This window comes from Dasypus novemcinctus, chromosome 7 (genome assembly GCF_030445035.2).
Source record: "Dasypus novemcinctus isolate mDasNov1 chromosome 7, mDasNov1.1.hap2, whole genome shotgun sequence".
NCBI lineage: Eukaryota > Metazoa > Chordata > Mammalia > Cingulata > Dasypodidae > Dasypus > Dasypus novemcinctus.
This window is the reverse complement of record NC_080679.1, coordinates 16,732,786-16,754,531: the sequence shown is the minus strand read 5'-3', so window position 1 is coordinate 16,754,531 and position 21,746 is coordinate 16,732,786. Positions and strand designations below refer to the sequence as shown.

Below are 21,746 nucleotides of genomic sequence, written 5' to 3'. Positions count from 1 at the left end.
AGAAGGGCACCAAGGCTTCCTTGATTTTAGGGCATGGTAGAGATTTGTTTCTGTTCTGAGAGTCTACTCCTCCACAGGCAGCAAGTGTAGCATCAAACAGAAGAAACATTTACCACTCAGAGGAACAGAGATTTTGGAGTTAATGCTTTGGCTTTTTACCACTTTCAGTTTATAAAATATTTTCCTGTCTTTTTTATTTGGTCCTCAAACTGCCTTGAGTTCTGTATATTTTTTCTCCAGGAGAACACTGAGGCTTGGGGAAGTTCATTTTGTACATGAAGCATTTTACAATGTGATTGTGGCTGTTCGTATGTGCTTCTGTCCCCACTAGACTATGCATCCCATGGGAGCAGGATATCCTGTCAAGGAGGGCCTTTGTGGACTTTTACCTCTGGAAACCCTACCCCAAATCATGCCAAATATATTAAAAGACACCCATCCCACCCATAACTTGTAAATATATATCATGGTGAATGAATATATATGAGTCGAGTTGTAAATAGTTGATAGTACAGTTCATAGGCATGTCATTAAACATCTGTCATTTTTAATTTTACCATTTCTTTTTCTACTTTGGATCCAATTATGATTTGGTCTCAAATATTTTTGCAGGCCTTTGAAAACTTAGATCTGAGCACCGCTCCGACAGTAGACAAAGTGACCCCTCTGTTTTTGTTCATTCCTGTGCTCCCACACCTATCACAGAGCCCAGGAAAGTACTTAATGAATATTTGTTGGATGAATGAATGGCCAAATGAGTAAGAGAAGGAATAAAAGATTATCAAATGAATGAGCAGCTAGTAAATGGCAAAGTCTAGAATTAAAAGCCACGTAAGCCCCTCTTTGGCTTATTTCTCCCACACGTGCCATCATTGTAGAGTTGAAAGGATGCCCCCAGATTGTATATTCAAAATCTATTTCTTGTAATTTCTCTCATTGTTCTTTTCCAAGCCAGCTTTCTGCTCTGTTACAGGCAAGGAGCAAGAAAGAATAGACTACAGGTTACTTGACTTTTGGTAGGTTTTATGAAGTAGTAGCCTGCATAATTATTTTCTCTCTAATTGCTGTTGCTTATTATTTTGCTTTGCCTTGCAAGGGTTTAATAAACCTGGCTATTATTAATTTTCAAATATTCAAATAAGTTTCTTGAAAAACCAAATAGGTGTTTTGTTTTGCTTTGTTTTTGTCTCATTTGTTTTATTTAGAATTCTTGGTCTTTTCTCTTAGGTATTTCTCATCCGATATCTGTATTTTCATGAGCTCTGAGATTTTTTATCCACAGGTGAATCTTCTTAGCCTTTCTTCAGAGGTCTAGAATTTGGTAGCAAGTGACCTATTGAACATGATGAAAAGCTAATGAGCCCGCTCCTTATGAAAGAAAGACATGCAAAGGGACTAAATGAGCTGAGGGGAGAGAGATGAGGATTATCTAAAAGGAAGAACAATCCCTTTTACCTCTATTAAAGCTTTTTTTGTATATTTCTTACTTGTTTGTTTTAAACCTTTGGGTCTTTGGAGTCTCATGGCATGGACCAGGTTTTATCTCTACATGAAGCTTCTTGGTTTTTGTGTGTCACTATTTGTCAGGATTACCTATTAAAAGTAGATCTGTAGAAGGAAAGCTAAATCTGTAACATGGTACTGTATATGACAGTAAAACCTCGTGTAAAACATGAATATGGGTGATATTGCATATATAAAACATTTTTACAAAACATAAATACAAATATACTAGAGAGAAGGCAAAAGAATAGCAGCTAGGTACAGCTGGGGAAGCAGAAAGAGATTGAGAGGTGATGAGTGTTTTTTTTGTTTATCATTATTATTATTATAGGAATAATGAAAGTGCTCTAAGAATGATTGAAGTGATGAATGCACAAATATGTGATTACACCAAATACCATTGATTTTACACTTTGGATGAATTTATGCTTTATTAATGTGCCAATAAATTTATTTTTTTTTAAAGTAGATCTGCACTTATAAATGCTGCTGAACAGAGTTGTTCCTCTTGGTTCATCTGGGCCTCCAGCACCACTCAAAATATGATGGCCCCTAGTTGGTGGCCCCAGAGCAGACTGAATTCAGAAACCTGCCATGCAACTTACTGGGCCAAGTTTCTTGGTCACAGTAGGACTGAGAAATGATGGAACTTACCTTTCATCCATGTAAATTCTTTGGAACACAGTCATTCAACAAATACTCATTGGGTACCTACCCTAGGGATAGATACCACAATGAATGGGACAGACCTGTTCCTGGAGTCCAGGAGTCTTTTGACACTTGCACCATCCTCTCATTTCTTGGGGCTACCATTCTTGAAGTATATTTAAGATAGTGTCTTTTTCTTTTTCATTTTTCATATTTTGGTTGGGTTATAGGTGTATGTGCAAGTGACCTTGTACATTCAAAATACTGCAGCCTTTTCTTTATAAACTAAAGTTAGACAGGAGAAGGAAGTCTATCGTGTAAAAATTGGGCATATAAAACTTAAGTTTCCCCATAGCTATGTTATTTTTTCCAAATTTCTCTTTTAATCTCTTGGTTGACCTAGACTCAAAGTAGTGAGATGCAGAACCCTTCTTGAGTTTGTGTGGTGTCCTTCAGCACTTGCCCTTTCCGTGGCAGTTCCAACTAGGGACTCTTGTTCACTTTCAGTATTTCCTTTTTGTAGTATATATTTTTTATTGTCCTTAAATGAACTTTTTAAAAACTCATCTGGACCATTTAATTAGCAGCAGGAATCCTAAAGTATATTTTCCCCAGAGGGAAAAAAAAAACAAGATTTGCCAGGTATCAATTTAAAGAAATAACCATACAAGAAAAATTGTGAGAGATGTTGTCTTACACTAGAGATGCCAGTGACTATGAAGTAGATACTAAGGGTAGACAACTAATTGGCTTTATAGTCTAAGAAAGTTGGGCAGGTGGTATTTTCATATTTCCCTTTCCACTCTGCTTCCTCATATGACTTACCATTTGCCCCAAACTCTCCCCATTTGAAGATTCGCATTTATTTATTAAGGCCCAAGCTCCATTGCCTTAGGAGTATTCCCTAAAATAATTGTTGGATGCACCCTCTTGTAATCATTCTTTCTTCCTGCCCAGACTTCTTCAGCATGGACCTTTCTAACATTTTATATTTGAGGTATTTTCATTTAGAGAAGAAGGTAAGTTAGATCAAGAGTAAGCAAGTCTAAGAGTTCTAGAGACTTTTATCCCTGGATGTGCCAGGTCTTTTATTGTTGTTATTGTTTTGATAACCTGGTGAGTAGAACCTTGACTCTGCTTCATTCACTGAAAAACTAGCAGTCAATCCTATCTTTCTTGCAGCAATTTTTAGAGCCTTAGAGTAACTCTTGGCCAAGAAATAAGAGTATTCTATTGTTGCCTACACCTAAAAGTCCTCTTTCTTCAGATAGACTACTCAGTAGCAGAATGGTTCCCTTGCCCATAATGAACTAGACAGTTGCAGGACAGGAGGATCAGATTACTTCACAGCTTTTCCCTGTGCTTGCTTCCTTACCTAGTTTCACAGATCTTGACAGATGGCCAGTGTATTTCTCATCCAGGATCCTGTCTTACCCAGCACTGGAACAATCTTAAGTATATAATTAGGGAAACGGACTTTGGCCCAGTGGTTAGGGCGTCCGTCTACCACATGGGAGGTCTGCGGTTCAAACCCCGGGCCTCCTTGACCCGTGTGCAGCTGGCCCATGTGCAGTGCTGATGCGCGCAAGGAGTGCCCTGCCACGCAGGGGTATCCCCTGCGTAGGGGAGCCCCACGCTCAAGGAGTGCACCCGTAAGGAGAGCCGCCCAGGGCGAAAGAAAGTGCAGCCTGTCCAGGAATGGCACCGCCCACACTGCCCGTGCCGCTGATGACAACAGAAGCGGACAAAGAAACAAGACGCTGCAAATAGACACAGAGAACAGACAACCGGGGGAAGGGGGCGGGGGGGGGGGGGAATTAAATAAAATAAATACATCATTAAAAACAAAAAGTATATAATTAGGATTCTGACCCTTCTATACCCTATGCTGTCACTAAAGACATTCAAAGTTCTAAGCATACTTTGCTGTCAAATCTAGGTCTTAAATCTGGTTTGAAATTAGCTAAGCCATTTGCTTGCCTTTGAGCCAGGTGGGAGGAGAAGTCAGTTGAGGAACACAGAAATCTCTGATGGAAGGTTAACTGCCTGCCAACTGCACAGTTGAGTATTTGTGGCCCAACTTCAAAGAATAGCAACTGTTCCAACAGAGTTGGGTTATACGTTATGTGGAATAAGTTTGACAATGCGTTGTGTGTGAGTGGCTGAGCCATTGGAATGACCCCTCCGCTCGTTGGAGCGTATGTGGTTCAGTGTGATGGAGGGTAGGAACACCACTGAAGTGAGACTGAGAGAGATTCCAGTTCCAACTTTATCGCAGCAAAGCTGAGGGACTTTGGGGGAAATTTCTTAACTTCTCTGAACTCTTGTTTCTGCATCCATAACATAAGAGGGTATCTAGGAAACCTCTAAGATCCATCGAGCTCTCCAAATTCTGCATACCTTTTGATATTTGTTTCTCTGCAGAGGTCACAGGGATGTGAATATATGTCCTCATTTAAATCATATATCTTTATACCCCATTGAAAGCCTGAATGACCTTCCCAAGAGAGGAAACTGTGCATTACTTGTCCTTATATCCCTTAAGTCTAGTACAGTGCCTGACACATAGGAAGTGTTTTTTAATCAATACTGCAGTAAGGGAAGAAGGAAAAGGTAGGTTACTAAAATAAAGACCGTTTTTATTTTGTTCTAAATCAAAATAAAGGGAGGCTAAGGAGATGAAAGTGTTCTCTCCTAGGCCATTACTGGTAAGACAAATCCCCTTTTCCATAATTGTTATGGACAGATAATACACATGGGTGCTTACCACAGTGCCTGACTAGTAGGAGGCAGGTCAGCTTTCTAGTTAACAGCATATTGTCCTACCAGGTGGGTCATCACCCAGTGGATTTGGATTTGGAGAACATATGCTTAGCACCAGATTTTACCGGCCTTAAAAATGAGCTCATAAGATGCTCAAAAGGCTCTTGCCACAGGGCAGCATCCGCCCACAGAAAGTCAGCTGTGTGGGCACAGTGGTGTGGATGTAGAACATGGAAGAGGGTCAGCCGAATGGTGACTCAACCCCACAAGGCTGTGTGGATGTTGCCTTTCTTGATAAGCCTCAGTGACAGTGACACTGTTCCTGTGATTCTTTCCCACTTGGTGGTATAAGAGCCCTAATCCCCGCCTGAGGCAGCGATAAGGCTGGCCTTCACATTGAACTGTGAGTATAAACCACTGCTCCCTGGAGGCTCCTGTCCTCTCAGGATAGGGACCCATGACGTCATCTGGTTGCATGCCTTTGTTTTCAAAATGAGAAAACTGAGGACCAGTGCGGTCAAGAATCCCGAGAACCTGGGTCTCTGGTTTCCCAGTTGGGACGTTTGGTCTACCCCTCCACTTGCTCCCCCTCCATTTTGTTTTGCATTTAATACCATCTTGCCTTCCTGACCGCCGCCTCTTTTTCTCTGTAAACATTCTTATGAAGTATATTTGCTTTGCTTTTCAGCCTTGCCTGCTCCTTGTGTCTCCAAAATAACCGACTGGAATTCATAAGAATATTATGGCTTCAGATGTTTATAATCTGAAAGAATCCCTTATGGTTTCTCAAAACGATTTGGATGTCGGTATTTTATGTTGGCCAGGCGAGCCAACTTCACAATGCAGCAATTACAATGCAATGCATTATGTATAATTTGCAGTGCGCCCCAGGAGCAATGGTGAGCCGTGAAACTCTGTCCTGTCTCTACAGCATAATTAGCAGAATCAAACGCTGTACAGAGGGAAGCACAATAGATGGCGTTTGAGGTAAATAAAAGTAAGGAAAAGTCCTGATAAAAGCAGTTCACCCCAAATTACATAAAGAGCAGCCCTTCTATCAGGCCACAAATATGTCAAGAGACTTCCCTGCTAATTGAAGAATCCTTTGGAGGTTTAGCAACCCACAGAATTGTCCTGGGAATCGCCCTGTTGTTCTGAGGTTTTAAGTCTTGTCTTTGTAATTTAACAGTTGTACTTTATACTGCATTCCTCCAGTGGTGCCACTGTAAACACAAAGAGTTTGCCTTATCACACAAATTTGAACAATGTGGTTTTAAAAGAGGTCGCCACATCAAAGGGAGGCTGTTTGGGCATGTTTTCTAAATTCTTTTTTCTATACTACTTAAAGCTACAAATGACTCATAGAAATATGTTCCATGTCTATCAGTCTTGTTGATATAGCTCTTCGCTGAAGCTTTGACTGCCTTTTTGTTTTCTACTGGAAGAGAATGAGCTGAAAACAGGTCTTTCGCCAAGTTGCCTTTAATCTACTGCCTTTCAATTCACAGAAACAATTGTGGGAATGTTGTTTTATTGATCTAAACAGCAACAAATTTTCTACCTTCTAATGGCTACCTTTTTTTTTCTTGGAATTCAAATAGCCACTGTATCAGTTTGCAGACTCTTCTTTCTCCATGAACCAACCACAGAGCCTCTCATTGAAAAAACAAAACAAAACACTCCTGTTGTTTTGCAGACCAACTCATTGAAGTGAAGAAAGAACAGATAGTAAAGGGAGAGAAGTAGATGATGGTTTCCAAAGCAGCATGGTGGAGAATGAAGACCACTGGGCTTAGACCAACCCTAGTACCTCTAGGCCCCATGGTGACTAGCTGTGACACCTGGGGAATCGCACAGCTTCCTGGAGCCTCATTTTGCCATCTGTATAATGAGAGCAGCTGTTAATCCTCTAGCTTCCTCCCTTCCTTCCTGCCCAGCCTGCCTTCTTTTATTCCCTCTGTGGTTGGCTGAGGGCAGGCCCTGGGGCTAGAAGAGGAGCACAGACCCTCACTGCTCTTCCCTCCCTGTTGCTCACAGCCTCAGGAGGATGTGCATTATTGAAACAGATTAATGCATAATTATGAACTGCTACGCATGCGCGCAGGCTTTGAGGGCAAAGTGTACATCTAGGAGAACTTGGGGCAGAAGACTCTGCCTGGGGGTGGTCCAGAGTAGTCACAGTCACTTTCCTGAAGAGGTGAGGTTTGGGCTGAGAGCCGGAGGAGATGGAGCCGAGTAAAGGGGGGAGGGAAGGCCAGGGGAGGCGGGGAGGCTGGGCCGCGTGGGCTGAGAAGGAACCAAGGGAGGCTGGTGGCCGCTGCAGGCAGAGCTCACAAGGCAGGGTCTGCACTTTGATCTTGGTTTTCAAATCAAAGGAAAGCTTTGGAGGATCTTATGCAGAGGGAAAGCAGATGAGATGGGTATTTGAGAAGCTCTTGCTACCTTCTGGGTGGACAAGGGCTAGGAGGGAGACCATAGTGAGTCCGGACTTGTGACATCAATATGGGTGGCTAGGACAAGGTTAGTGACAGGGTGGATGGAGAGGAAGGGGCAGATTCAGAGTGTCCACGATAAAATGACAGAATCTGGGCATGGATTGACGGGTGGGGGGGAGGAGGAAGAAGAGGTCCAGCATGACTTTAGGGTCTCCGCATGTGCCACTAACTGGATGGCAGTGGGGACATTCCCCAGGTGGGCAGCCAGGAACGGATTAGCAGCCTAATAATAGGTACCCCTCACCCGTGGCCACTTCAGGCAGGTGCTGCGATGACATCCTTTAGTTCAGGCTCTGCTCTGAGCAGGTCTGCGAGGCAGGTTTCTCATTGCACAGGGAAGACAAACTGAGGGCCCCTGAGTGGAGTAACTTGCATGGGAGCACAAGTGAGGGGCAGAGCCAGTACTCACACCCAGGCCTGTCTGGCTCCAACCCTGTGCCCCTGCTCCCCGCCACCGCCCCCCCAAGGGACTGTTAGAAGGGTAGGTTTGCAAAACATCAGCATCCACTCGAGAATGGTCAAGTGAGGCTTGGATTATGCAGGAGGAAATATCCATGACAGAAAACAAACAACAAAATCAAAAACAAAAGCAAGGAAGCCAGGCAGTATGGACAGAGAGCCTGAGTCCTGGCTTCCGGTTGTGCCCCTTTTCTGATGAGCTGTGTGCAATGGAAAAGCTACATACCCTCTCTGGGCTTCAGTTTCCTATGGCAGAAACAAGCAGATATTGCTGGGTTCTCAGGGAGCAACGTGTTCCTCTTCCCCTTGTCTAAACCATTGCTTCTCCAAGGTGAGCCTAATTCTAGATCTTGCTCACTCTCACTTGCTCTCATCAGAATTGCTGGGATGGTGTAAGTTAATCAGACCTAAAAGAACAAACAAAAATTGGTAATTAGGCTCAGGGTTGGCTTAAATATCATCGCATATAGAAACCAGCATGTCTTTAAATGCTCGTCATACTTCTAGGATAGTTCATCACATCATAGAAATCGACTTCCAAACTGTCATGATTCTAGGCCGCCGCTGACCCACATAAGAATTTCTCAGCTCTTAAGCGCAAGGAGCCAAGGCTTCTGCTTGTTTGCGTATATCTCCAGATGGCCTCACATCCATTTGTCGCCCAGAGCTTATCCACTCTGGAAGGATAAGAGTCTTGTTGTCCTAATATACAAGTTCTCCAGGCCCTTGTGGAAGAGTCCATCCTAGTTTTCTAAACCCGTCTAGGATTTCTGAGCCACCAGCCCTTGCCATTCAAAATTCATGAATATCATACTCAGACAAATCTGCCGCTTCTTTCACTTACGTCTGTGCCACTTCCCTCCTTCCCACCACCACCACCCCCTTTTTTATTGCCCAGCAAGCACATAGCTGGCCACAGCCCTCAAGTTCATGGTACAGTTGGGCTGGTCGTTCCACTGATGCCCTCAGTCCAGGACCTGTTGATTTGAAAATATTAGAGATGATGTACTCCGATTGCAAGTTTTTCTCTGCACAGTTTGCCTCCCTCTAATTCCACCTGCAAAAAGGGATGCCAAGTGACTTTTGGCTTTAACGACGGCTTTCCCATGTTCTTCTTGCCACTAAGAATCGCAGGGGCATTTTGCCAGGCTAGGGATTGTTTTCATAATTATGCGTCAGTATCAGTATCTCTGAACATATGAACTGACGCACTAATCAGGTTTATGGTGCTTGAAAAGTAGAAGTAACTTGAATCTTTAAGGCCCTTCAGACAGGATTCAGCATAGATGAGCCTCGTACATCGTGTGTCTCAGGTAGGTTAATTCTAGCTACTGAAAGCTCTAATGTATCCAGAACCTCTGAAATTGGGCAAACTTTATGAATTTCTTGGAGGAAATGAATAGACTGAATCGTAATCTAAACCCTGTGGGTTTGTAGCCTCCCTCACCAATTCCTCAACTATTTGTGTCAGAGGATTTAGAAGCTCTTTATTGGTCCAGGCCAAAAGCTGAGACTCCCTCCTGCCACCACTTACCCACGTTTCTCTGTGTCCCACAGCCGCATTGTCCCAGCAGGGCTGGTTCTCCTGTCCCCCTCTCTGCCCAGTCCCCATGGCATGTTAGTTGGTTGTTTGGCTCATTTATCAAACATTTATAGTTCACTCACCATGTACCAGGCACCAGAGACTCAGAGGTGAATTGCTATGTCCTTCAGGTTGGGTGAGGGACACAGCGGGCCAGTTTCATCTTGTCTACAGGTAAAACTAACAGAATTCCCAGGGCAACACTGTAATTGTATTCGTTTCCTTCTTTAGGAAAGCTAGATTGCATCGGCATCTTTCAAAATTCACATAATCCAGGGTTGAGTGTACATCTGGGAAAATCCCAGATTCTCTGGCTCATGGAAAATGTGCCAAAAGACCTCCTTGTATACAAAATTAAATCCATGTTAGTGCTGATGGCCAAAGCCAAATGTAACCCCAGAATACAGGAAGGCATGCCTTCAATAAGAGTTTCTCAAAGTGGTGTCTGTGGACCTGTAGCATCAGATTCACTTGAGGGGCTTGTTAAAAATGCAGCTTCCTGGGCTCCCAGCAGCCATTCATTTACCATTTCAGAAGGTAGAGTCCTAGATTCTGCAGGTTCCTCCACACTCAAGTTAGTGAGTCACTGTTCTAAAACCAGTATTGTTGTTAGTCCTTCAAGGCATGTTGTGGTGTTTGCAGGAGTATGGTGTGGAAGCATCCAGTAGGTGGGGGCCTGCTGTGTGGTTGAGCTGGCTTGCTGCTGGATGTCCAGCCACTGGGCTAGGAGCCATACATCCCACTCCCCTTCCCTTCCCAGGCCCAATAGCCCAGGGCAGGTTCCAGGCCTTTATCCCTTTGCCAAGTTCTGCCACTGGCTCTCTATCCTTTTCTCCTTATTCCTGACTTCTTGGGATAATGTTTACTTGTGTTTTTACCCATGCCCAAAGGTTAAAAGGTGTTTGCAGATTGAGGTTTCTGAGGGAAATATTGGCTAATTTTAAACTGTTTGTGATTTCACAAGTCAATGAAAACATTATCTTGGCCCTTTGCTTAAAGAGCTAGGAATTGGGCCTCCTCTGGGTTGAACCTCAAGTTGAAGGGAGTGAGAACAAAACTAGTCTAAATGTTGTAAAAAATATTTCTCTAGAGCTATCTCTGAACAGGGAATTTGATAGCCTTGGCAAAAGTAATGGCGTTAGGGATTTTGTTGATTCTGAATAAAAGCTCGACCACTGCTGAAAAAAGAGGGGGCGCTCTGCAACCAGCATTTTATCCCTTTGAGGGAGGGAGCCGGTGTCTCAGGCAATTATGAACTCACCCCTCTGGGCAAGGCCCTCATCCACCAGGCATCCCATCTCTTCCTCCCTCCGACCACCTGGTGCCAAGAGCCACCACAGCTAGAACCCGCCGAACCACCACTTGCCAAGCACCAGTTTCAGAGACAGCTCCGTGGCCTCTCTGACAGCACAGCCGGGTCCCTGGAGTCCTGGGGGAAGGCGTTAGAAACTTTCTCCTGGGAGGAACTAGAGATGCTGGAAGTCTTTGCAGACTTCTAGGACTCAAGGATTACTCAGCCCGTGAGTTCTAGTCCTACAAATTAACCCAGTGCCAGGCCAGAGAAATTCCCAAGTCAAACCAAGGTCTCACTGTCCTTGCTACAGCTGTTCACACTCTGAACCACTGCACCAGGCAGAGTCAAAATGAGAGCTGTGTGCGTCCTCCTTGCTGACGTGCTGCTAGGGTAGTACAAGAATAGGTGGCAGAAGGAAAGAGGAGGAGTATTAAGGGGCAGGCATAAGAGGGGGTTTGAGGGAAAGGTCAAACCAATAAAGAGAACCAGTTTGATTAGATTTAAAATAAATCATTTTTCATTATGACTACATCCAGGATTGGTTCTTATTACTACAGATTATATCTTCTATATCTGCTTACCTCTTCTAATTTTGGAATTAGAGTGGTGAGAGGCTGCAGATCATTCCAGTAACAGCCCTCAGTAACCCAAGGCAGTATGCACAATAACAAGAGTAAATTCTGAATTTAGAACTGGTTAAAATATCTATATCCATATCTATATCTATGCCAATGCCTGGTCAGTGTCCTCTGCTCTGGAAGAAATCTGATGTGACATAGAAATTGCTAGATGCTGGCAAATAATCCCTGGGTCTCAGACCATCTAGACAATAAACAACTCTATAATATTCAGTGCAGCAGCTTCTGTAGAGCCCATCTGTTTCAAAATAACCCTAATTTTGCTTACGATGCGGAATGCTTTGTTGACTGAAATTTGTCCTAGTTTTCTTCAGCGTGTTCAGTGCCGTAGGCCTCTGGTTCCACCTGCTGGCAAATGTAAACACTGGCGTGAAACCCAGGGTGGATGTTTTTGATTTGAAGGAAGAATGAACTTGTAGCTCAGTGGTTCCAAGGCTAGTGTGCCTGAGAATCAGCAGGGAGCGCATCCAAACACAAGGGCCTGCTCTCCGTGCCAAGCCCAGCACCCCAGAAACAGTATGTCTTCTGGTGGTTCCCGTGCTCATGCCAATGCAAGACAACCACCTCACCTGGAATTCAGGGACCTGGGGGTCAGCAAAGGTCAGGAGTGACCCCACCTGACCCAGGTCCTACTCAGGGAGAGTGACACACCTGCTTGAGAGGCCCACACCCACCTCTTCCAGTGTGTCCTCTAGACTCTCAGTGGTGAGGGTCAAAGGCTTATTCCCTTGGAACTCAATGAAAAATAAATCTCCACCCTTTGTGCAGAGCAGAGGTTCTTATAAGGGGTCCATGAGCTTGAACTGAAATTCAAAATAGCATTATTCTTGGGGGACGTGTTGGTGCGGGTGTGATAGATTTATTAAATAATGCACAGTATAGGACTTAGTAAGGGGTGCATGGTTTTCACCTGACTGGCAAAGGGGTCCGTGGAACAAAAAAGGTTAAGAACCCCTGGTGAAGAATATAAAATGCCTACCCCAGACCCCTCATTTTGGGAGGGGAAATGACTTGTCCAAGTCCTGGGGAAGCCAGGATGTAAACTCATGTCTGGCAACATGTATTCTTTTCGCAGCATTTCCCAGTAATTTAGTAATTCACCTGCAACAGAATTGTTATGCAGCCGCTTGGGCTCCAAACTGCCACCTAACACGTGAGAATCTCCGTCGGTGAGATCCATTAATCTGCACAGCTCCATTATGCGCAGTTACGTTTGAGATCCACTGCAGCAAAGCGGAAAATGGTATCTCCAAGACCGTTATTCGCCTTTGAGCTGTTGAAGGCGGGGCCACTGCTCTGACTCTGACCTTCGCTGGTCAGTTGACTGCTGCCTTATAGAGGGCCAGGACGCTAGAAGCAGGAAGGGGTGAATTCAGCTGCGGCCAGGCCCAAGGCAGGCAGCAGGACCAGGCCCTAACGAGTCTGGGGGGAAGGCATATTTTAGCTTTGGGCTCCATGTATTTCAGGTTAATGTGTAGTCCCCTACGACCCTCCTCCCTGTTTTTAATAACGAAATTAAAACTTACCCAAAGATGACCCCGTGATCCAGAAGCACTGGAATAGGATTCACGTTCAGGCTCTCAGAAGGCCGGTAGAGGTTCCCTCCTGCCTGGCCTTCTGCCGCCCTGGTCCCACCCTGTCCCCGCCCTGGCATCTTCAGGAAAACGGGACCATAAAAAGGCCACTCTGGGAGATAAATGTCAGAGTGGACAAGGGTCGGAAGACGAGAACAGGCAGCGATTTGGACTTGGGGGACCCTCAAACCTTAAAGGATTCCCTGAGAAAAGTCAGCAAAGACGCAGGCAGGGAGGGCGCCACAGCCACCCTGGCCATGCCAGCTCATTGCTCGCTCTGGCACCTTGCTAGGGCTCTGGCCGGGGGTCTGTGTGGGCTCTCGGGCACAAATGGCAGCAGAGCCCAGGAATGGCAACTGCCCCTCCAGCGGAGTCGAATCAGGGCAGCTGGCCCCGGAGACGAATGTGGGATTTTAACATTCTGGGAGTTGTCATCCTTTTTCTAGCATCACCACACTCATGTATATTTGTCCTTGATCGCGAGCCCCCCCCCCCCCCCCCCCCCCCCCCCCCGCTCCATCAACAAAAGACTTCCTCCTTCTGCCTTCAGTTTTTTTTTTCTAAATACACTCCCAAGTCTATGTCTCAAGCCAGGGTCCACATCTAGTTGCTCTCAGCTGGGCAAATAGGAGTGTTTCTTATGTATTAGACAATGAGAATGCAGAAATGGGAGACGCAGCCTCTGCCCTTGAGGAACCCTGCCTCTAGTTTTCCAAGAGTTTTCATATATTTGTCCAGTAAATATCCATTGGTCATTTTTCAGTTGGGAAAAAAAACAGTCCCAAGGTACATAGAGCAGAGGGGACATTTTTGGAGATAGTCAACCTCTTCTCAACTTATGGAATCAGCTAAGATTGGGTCAACTGAGGCACTTCTAGATTGTTGACCAAAGGCATTCTGTTTAGAAAAAAGAATCTGAAATACTCTAAAGTGTCATTAAACGTATATAAAAGGTATTTGAAAATCATTCCAAAGTCTCATTAAAATCCCTCTGGATCAAGTGTTAAGGTGGTGACATATTCTGGAAAAGATTTAAGACAGAGTGATTTAAAAAAATAGAGCAATGCTTTTACATTAAAATCAACATCCATTTATGAAAATAGCTTCCCGTTACAGTGATTCCTCATGAGAGATGGCACACCCTACTGTCATCTCTTCTTCCTGGGTGCCCCTCCAGTACAAGGAAGTAGAAAGAGCACCAAGAATTATTTCTGTAAGAAATTATAAACTGTTCCCTGTTTTTAAAATGCTAATTTTGACACTAAACTACCAAGACTGTATCAGTAGATACTAATTTTTTATTACTTCAGTTATCCAAAAATCTTACGCTTTACAATGAGCCTCCGAGGCAGAGGGTAAGTTGTTTCCACTGATTTTTAAACATATACTGACTCCAAATCATGATTAAAGCAATGAATATTGTTCAGTTTTAGAGACTCTGATGTGGAATTTAAGAAAGATGATTAATGTGCTTTTATGTCTGAAGCAGAGAGTGGGAAGGGATCAGTTAGAACACTGACTCAGCCACTGACCAACCATGTGGCCTTGGCAAGTGAATTAGTTCCTCAACTGTAACGTACACCAGGTAATTCTACACAGAGGGCTAAAACATGGGCTCATGTATACAGATACTAAGTAGGATGTAACTGCATGAAACAGTAGGGATACATCTCACAAATGTAATGTATAATGCCACTCCCCATAAATACATATGGTATGATTCCATTTATATAAAGCACCAAATTGGACAAAAGCAGGCAAAACAAATTTATTAGAAGTCAGGATACTGGTTACTCTTAGGCGTGGGGGGTAGTGGCTGGAAAGGGGCACAAGGGGCTTCTAGGTATGGTGAATATTCTGTCTTGATCTGGATGTTGGTCACATGTTCCTTCATAAAAATTAATGAAGTTGTACACTTCATTAAGAAGTACAGAGATGGGGGGAGGGTGTTGCTGTAAGTAGGGTGAGCATGTAGCAATTACCCAGAAAATGTTTCTTTTTGTCTCCCCATGACTCTTTTTGTTAGTTCTAGAGGTTTCTAGAACTGTATGTTGTCTATTCAGACTGTATGTTGTCTATTTTGCAAGCAACCTTACATAAAGGGTCCAGTATTTTTAGTTCCTTAAATTGCTAACTGGATTACAGCTTGCTGATTTTTAAAATCAGTCATGCTATTAAAGGCCCCCAAATTTAACAGGTAAAATAGTGAATTTCATGCTATTATTAAAGATAAATATATATGTCACATTATAATTAGTGATCCAAAGAGTAAAGTGATTTTACTGTCCATAAGTACATCCTCTTTACAAAGAATAGCTTGCTAAATTGTTGGACCTGGGGTTTATTACAAGCTTTTCTTGGTCTCTTATCAATAAAGGAAAAGACTTTAGCAACCGTCCTTTCAGGAGGTGTTTTAGAAGCTTTGCAATTCATGGAATTTTAATAAAGTAACATTCTTGAAATAAAGAACACAGATCCCATGCTGCTGCCCTCTTTTGACAATAGAAAACCCAGAGAACATTGGTGATTTATTTAGAGGTTTCCCAGCTTGGGGGGGTTGGGGGGAAGCAATTGCCTCTTTATCTCCCTAATTTAAAGGAAAGATACTATGCCATCTCGTGACTTCACTTTAGTGTAATTTCATAGAATGGTTTAGCTGCTCATCAGACCATAGGCAAGGTCTATGAATACCCACAAGTTGAACATGTCTATTTACAGGGATAGTGAACAGTAGGAAAAATGACCATCAACTCGTGGCACTCCTTTTAGCAATCCTCATCTGGATGAAATTGCCTCTCCTGCTGTAGACGTAAAATGCGGAGGTTACTGCATTATACATAAGGGTAGAGAACTGAACATTTTTCTCCATCAAGAACTACATATCAATAAATGTAATGATCTCCCTACCAGTGCTATAATTGAGCTAAATCATCATAAACTGGGCAGTGTTCTGAGGTTCTTTGAAGCAAGCTTAGTGTTTCTTTGAATGAAATTGAAGGCTGACCTCCATTTATAGAATGCAGAGGCGAGGCTCCTAAATACTGATCTTCTGTACCAAGTTCTTTGGAGCAGGACCATCTCACCCAGGCCTGTAAATGTTCAATGCACCATCTAACTAAGCGGAGGGAAAAAGGTCTTGGCTGGTTAGTCCAGCTTTCCCAGCGATGGAAAGCTTCCTCCATGTTGCAGAAGGTTGCTGCTGAAATACAAGTTGTTAGTTTCCTTTATTATATTCATTTCTGAGAAGGTAGATATTTAGTAAATAGCAACTCCACACTTAGTACACAACCCTGCTAAGAGGTCTTCAAACAGAATTGGGCTCTATTCTTTAAAAAGTGAGTTTTTTATTGTTTTGTTTTACATCTGTGTTATACAGAGTTACTTAGTGATATAAGTAGACATCTAACACATGCTTCTTGATGATGTTAGAGATTAAAATTCGTAACAGCCAACGTTCATCGGGCATTTACCACACACCTGGCACTCAGCTAAAAGCACTTTATATACATCACGTCTTCTAATCCTTACAACAACGCAGTGAAAGAACTGCTCTCACTCTTCCCCTTTTACAGACAGGAACCTGAAACCAGGAAAAGGTAGCCTACCTGCTTGAGGACATTTAGCTAACCAGTGGAGGAGGTAGAATTTAATCCCAGGTTATCAAACTCCAGGGTCCTGGAAGGTACCCTGGTGGTCACCTCATTTAGCAGCCTCCTCTCAAAAACCAGAGCCAGCAGGGATGAAGGGTCTGGCCTGGGGTATTCCCACTACTTCCTGGCAGAGCTGGGGCTCCCTCCCTATTTCCCTGCCAACACGTTTCCCTTACACCACAGGGGACCTCCTCTCCTCCTCTGCCCAGCTGAGGCCTGTCTGCATCCTTTTCCGCATACTTATTAGCAAACGTAAATACATGCTGAAAATACATTTCTCCAAGGCAAAGCCCCCTTGAGAAATGCCGGCAGAAGATCCTGGAGGTCCAGGAGAGAAGAAAGAGATCATGTGACACAAATGGCGCATATGGAAATGGATTAAAAAATAAATGAGAGGGTGGGGAATTGGAAGACAGCATTAACACGAGACTGAGTGGAGCAGTGGTAAGCCTTGCCCTCGCTGTGGCATGACCACACAACAAACAGTGGCGGTAGATGGCCAGCTGACTTCAGATTTATACTGTGTCCAAAATGTCTAAGATTAATTTACAGTTAAAAACTAAAAGAAAAAAGAAAAGTCAGCAACCAGGATTAAGACCTGAGTGCTGAGCCTGAAATGAGGCAATTAAGTCTTTCTTCAGAAAGTAGGGTAGATTTGATATGATCAGAAATGCCAGATTTGAAGGGTTTAAAATAACCAATAAAATCAGGCCTGATTACAAATTTGTTATTCTTGTTGTTCTTATATCCATGTAATTATATCTGAGTAATTAGTGATTATGGAAAGCAGAACCACTCTGGTAGCTGTTGAAATGAAGGGACCCATGTTGGAAGTTTCTAGTCAGGTTTTTTTTTTTTTTTTAAAGACTTACTTTATTTATTTCTCTGCCTTTCCCCCGTTGTCTGCTCTCTGTGTCCATTCCCTATGTGTTCTCCTGCATCCGCTTGCATTATCCAGCAGCTCTAGGAAACTGCATCTCTTTTTTGTTGCGTCTTCTTGCTGTATCAGCTCTCTGTGTGTGCGGCGCCACTCCTAGGTGGGGTGAGCTGCTTTCACATGGGGCAGCTCTTCTTGTGGGGCACGCTCCTTGCACGTGGGGCTCCCCTATGCGGGGGACACCCCTGCATGGCACGGCACTCCTTACGCGCAGCAGCACTGCATGTGGGCCAGCTTGCCACACAGGTCAGGAGGCCCTGGTTATCGATCCCTGGACTCTCCATATGGTAGATGGATGCTCTATCAGTTGAGCTACATCCACTTCTCCTAGTTAGGTCTTTGATGACAGCAGAGTTCCATATTGTTTAGGGCTTGGGTTGGACCTTCTGATTTTTCTATTTCTAAAGAGTAGTGAGCTCCCCACATATCCATGAAGGAAAAGGGCACTCTGTGCTTTGAAGGGAAGGCAGGAGATGGTGAGAGGGTGTGATGCCTAATATATTTGGGGTGTTAGATGTGATAGCAATATGGCAGTATGGAAAAAATGGAATGAGAACTGGAATTACAGTCATAAGACCTACATTCAAGTTTGTGTCCCTTCATGTTAGCCCTGTGACCTTAGATGTGGCCCTAATACTTCCAAACCTCAGTTTCCTCATCTGTAAAATTGGCAGTAAAAGCTTGGCGAAGTAGCTCCCCCTTCCCCACTCCCTTCGCACTCCCAAGCCTGTAGGTTGGTGGCGAGCTATGGACACAGGTCTCTTCCCCAGGATGTGGTTTATTAAACTTGTCAAAATAAGGCCTACTGCAAGAGACACCAAGTAAAATTTAGAAGATGGGAGGCTTAAACTGAGTACTATGCTTGGAAACACTTGATAATCCAGGATAAAAATAAATACAACACACCCAAGTATAGGATGATCATTCATCTAACTAACAGATGTTATTTGTCAGATTGCTTTATGCTCATATAGTAGGGGATATGCATAAGCACAGCTTATGCTCACAAACCCCCAAAGTATGGTGCAAATGCTGTTCTGACAGAATATGCTGTGACATATTGCGCTGGCCTGCTGGTGGCCCACAGCTTCTCAATCGGTTTGGCATGGACAAGATCCATGACGGCCAAGTGGAGGCAACTGGAGATGAATGCAGTGTGGAAAGTATTGATGGCCATCCTGGTGTCATCAGCTGCTATCTGGAGGCAGCCCTTGCCGGAACTACCATTGGAAGTAAAGTTTGCAGGCTCTGAAGGGAGCTGTAGTTGAAGGCTTGTCTTCCGTCACAGTACCAAACGGTCCCCTGGTGATTCAGAAAGCGAGGAATGTAATGCAGGAGTACATCCCAGGTCAGAGCATTGCAGATTATATTTACTACCTAACGAAAGAAGGTGAAGATGCTTACAAGAAGTAATTCCCTCAAATCGTAAGGAAGAACATATCTTCAGACATGATGGAGGAGATGAACGAGAAAGTTCATGCTGCTAAATGAGAGAAGCCAGTCCATGAGAAGGAGCCCAAGAAAGAAGTTAAAAAGCAGAGGTGGAATCATCCCAAAAGGTCTTTTGCCTAAATGAAATCAGGTAGCTCAGAAGGCAGCCAGCTTCCTCAGAGCTCAGGAGCAGATTGCTGAAAAAGAAAGCAAACCACAGTTTTCTATGAAGGTGTATCAGATTTTATCAACCAACCAGCTTAAAAAAAAAAGAAACCTAAGCCAAGTAGGGCACCTTGAAAGGTGATAGGGTAATTATTGTTTCTCAGTTGACATGATTTTTCTTCCTCAACGTGTGGCGTTTCTTCAGTTGGCTCAGGCCGCGCTCTCCTTGGATGCCCCGTGAATGTGTCCAGCGAGCATTTGTGCTGGCCGCTCAGTGCGAGAGCCAAACCTCAAGGTCCGTCACAGTCTGCCTCTTCTAAATCCTCCCTGCATTTCCCTCCAAGGAAACATTAATTCTCAGGCTTTTTCTTTTAAGGAAAAGCTGAAGAAAACATCACGGACACTGATTCCCTTTGGGACTCTGATCACGCTTTCAGCTTCCTTGGGCTCGTGCCCCGTGGCCTGTAGTCAACATGCCACGTTGAGCTTCTGATCCTGCCCCACAGCCCATCCTGACAGTTCCCTGCCCATCTGGAACCGGGTATCAAACCCCAGCCTGTGCTTCTAAGTGCCACTAAGAAGAGTCTTGCTGTTAAAAGATACTATTAAAGGAAAAGTAGGGATTTGGATGTCACTCCATAAAGCAGTTTTTTTAGCAATAAACTAATGGTGATCTCATTGATGAGTCTGTGATTTTAAAGCATTTACCACGTTAAAGAGAAATTGCTCTACGTGTATTTGGCAAAAACTGTATCCAGGAAGATTTAATCTCATAGGGCTGATAAAATATTTACGGTGAACATCTTTTATAAGCCTATAATATGTTTGAATATAATCTCTAATAAAAGTTGATACATTGACATGTATGTCACTGTATCATAAAGCCTTAAGGCAGAAATTTGCACAACAGGAGGGAATGTCGGGGCTAGGGCTGCACGGTTCACTTCTGGGCGTGCACTAGTCAGGAGGGGCTCCGAGGGGTTCGGGAGGGTAATTCTCCCATGGCCCAAAAAGAAGAAGAGAACCAGCCATGGGCAAATGTCGGGGTCTCCATTACAGAGGGGAAGGGAAAACAGAAAAAGAGTGTTCCTTGTCTGACAAGAGAAATTTTAATTGTATATTGAACAGACTTAATTTCATACTGCTTCCGCTGGCATCTTATTTCACAGTATTTACAATTGTCATAAAATAATGTCTTTAAATATCTTTGAAAAGTCACCACCCTTAAAGAATGAGGGGGGATCAGTGATTCACCGTGTGTTACCCCTGGCACTGACTCCTTTGCCTACCCACCCTTCACAGCTAGGCCAATGCTTCCAGAGTATTGGTCCACAGAGTCAATCGTATCAGAAACCTCAGCGGGCAGTATTGAATGGGATACAACATGTCCCTTTAAAGTCAGAGGCTGGTGCCATTGAGTTGAGTCTATTTGTCAGAGACCTCCTGTGGGTCCAGGACTGCATGGGGTATGGAGAAGCAACAGAAATGTCCCCTGCTATTTTAGAGCTTATGATCCAGCAGGAGAGAGAGGAAGTGTGCACAAATGGCCACCCTAACTGGCAAGTTGCATGAGGACTACCAGCTGGAAAGTGCTGGAAGGTAAAGAGCTTGAACTGGGAGAGAGCTTTTCCATCGGGGGTGACCAGAAAGCAGTGCGACAGGGACCGAGCATTGGAAGACTGAGTAGACATCTGGTTAATGCAGGAAATGGGAGCAGGCCTTTCAGGGAGAATGAACAGGGTTAGCAGAGGTACAGAAGTGCTCCACGTGTTTGGAAAGTGAACCTGCTACTTACCTATATCTATCAGCGATGCCCCTTGGCTGCCTCCTGGAGGATATTGAAGCTCTTTCATTAGATTTAGGTCACTGGTTCCTTGAGGTCAAGGACTGTTATTTTCCTTCCTTCATTATGCCCCTTGATGCCTGACAAAGTAATTTTTGCCATGATTGAAATGCTTATATCTTTACAAACTAGTTTTGGTATGTTTGTAAGCCCCAAGAAACCCTTTTCAGAAGTATTCACATGCTCCCTCATAGGATCTTTAGATAGTATGTTTCCATTTTGTCTCTCTGCCCAGATATTGATCATTATGTCAACTCAGCTTCTGCTCTGTGGTCCATGATCCCGCACGGGTGCTTGTGTGTTTCAAGCAGGTGGGATTCGGATTGGCAGGGGAGGCACAAGAGGAAGCAGATTTAGAGGGAGGAAAGGCGAAGACACAAAGGCTGGCCAAGAAGAGCCCACCAGGGATTCGTGGAGAAATAAGTAGAGAGGTAGCAAGTAGATTTGGGGCTTAGAAAAGGCAAGCCCTTGAGATAATATGGAAGTTAAATGATATAAATTAGGAGCATGGTGAAAAAAATTAAAGTGGGAAGATCATCAAGAAGTCTCCAAATGAGTCAAATTAGGATTGTGGACTGAAAAACTCTAAAATATTTACTTGATGTTGACATTTAGTATTGACAGCTGAAGTGGAAATGTTTGTTCCATTTCTGTTTTGTGTTAAAGATATAAGGCTATCATTTTTTTCTTCTGGAATCATAAGGCACACAGTGCCCGGTAAATGTCAGAATGATAGATTGCCAGTCGTTGACATTCCCTTTTGC

At 43.9% G+C, this 21,746-nt stretch overlaps 1 protein-coding gene and 1 pseudogene across 1 annotated transcript in view; both read left to right on the top strand.

Annotated features, from left to right (window-relative positions):
- Positions 1-21,746, top strand: part of RHBDD1 (rhomboid domain containing 1) — a 164,275-nt gene that overhangs the window by 141,537 nt on the left and 992 nt on the right. The window lies entirely within an intron of this gene.
- On the top strand, positions 17,431-21,743 carry LOC105745692 (large ribosomal subunit protein uL18-like; annotated as a pseudogene).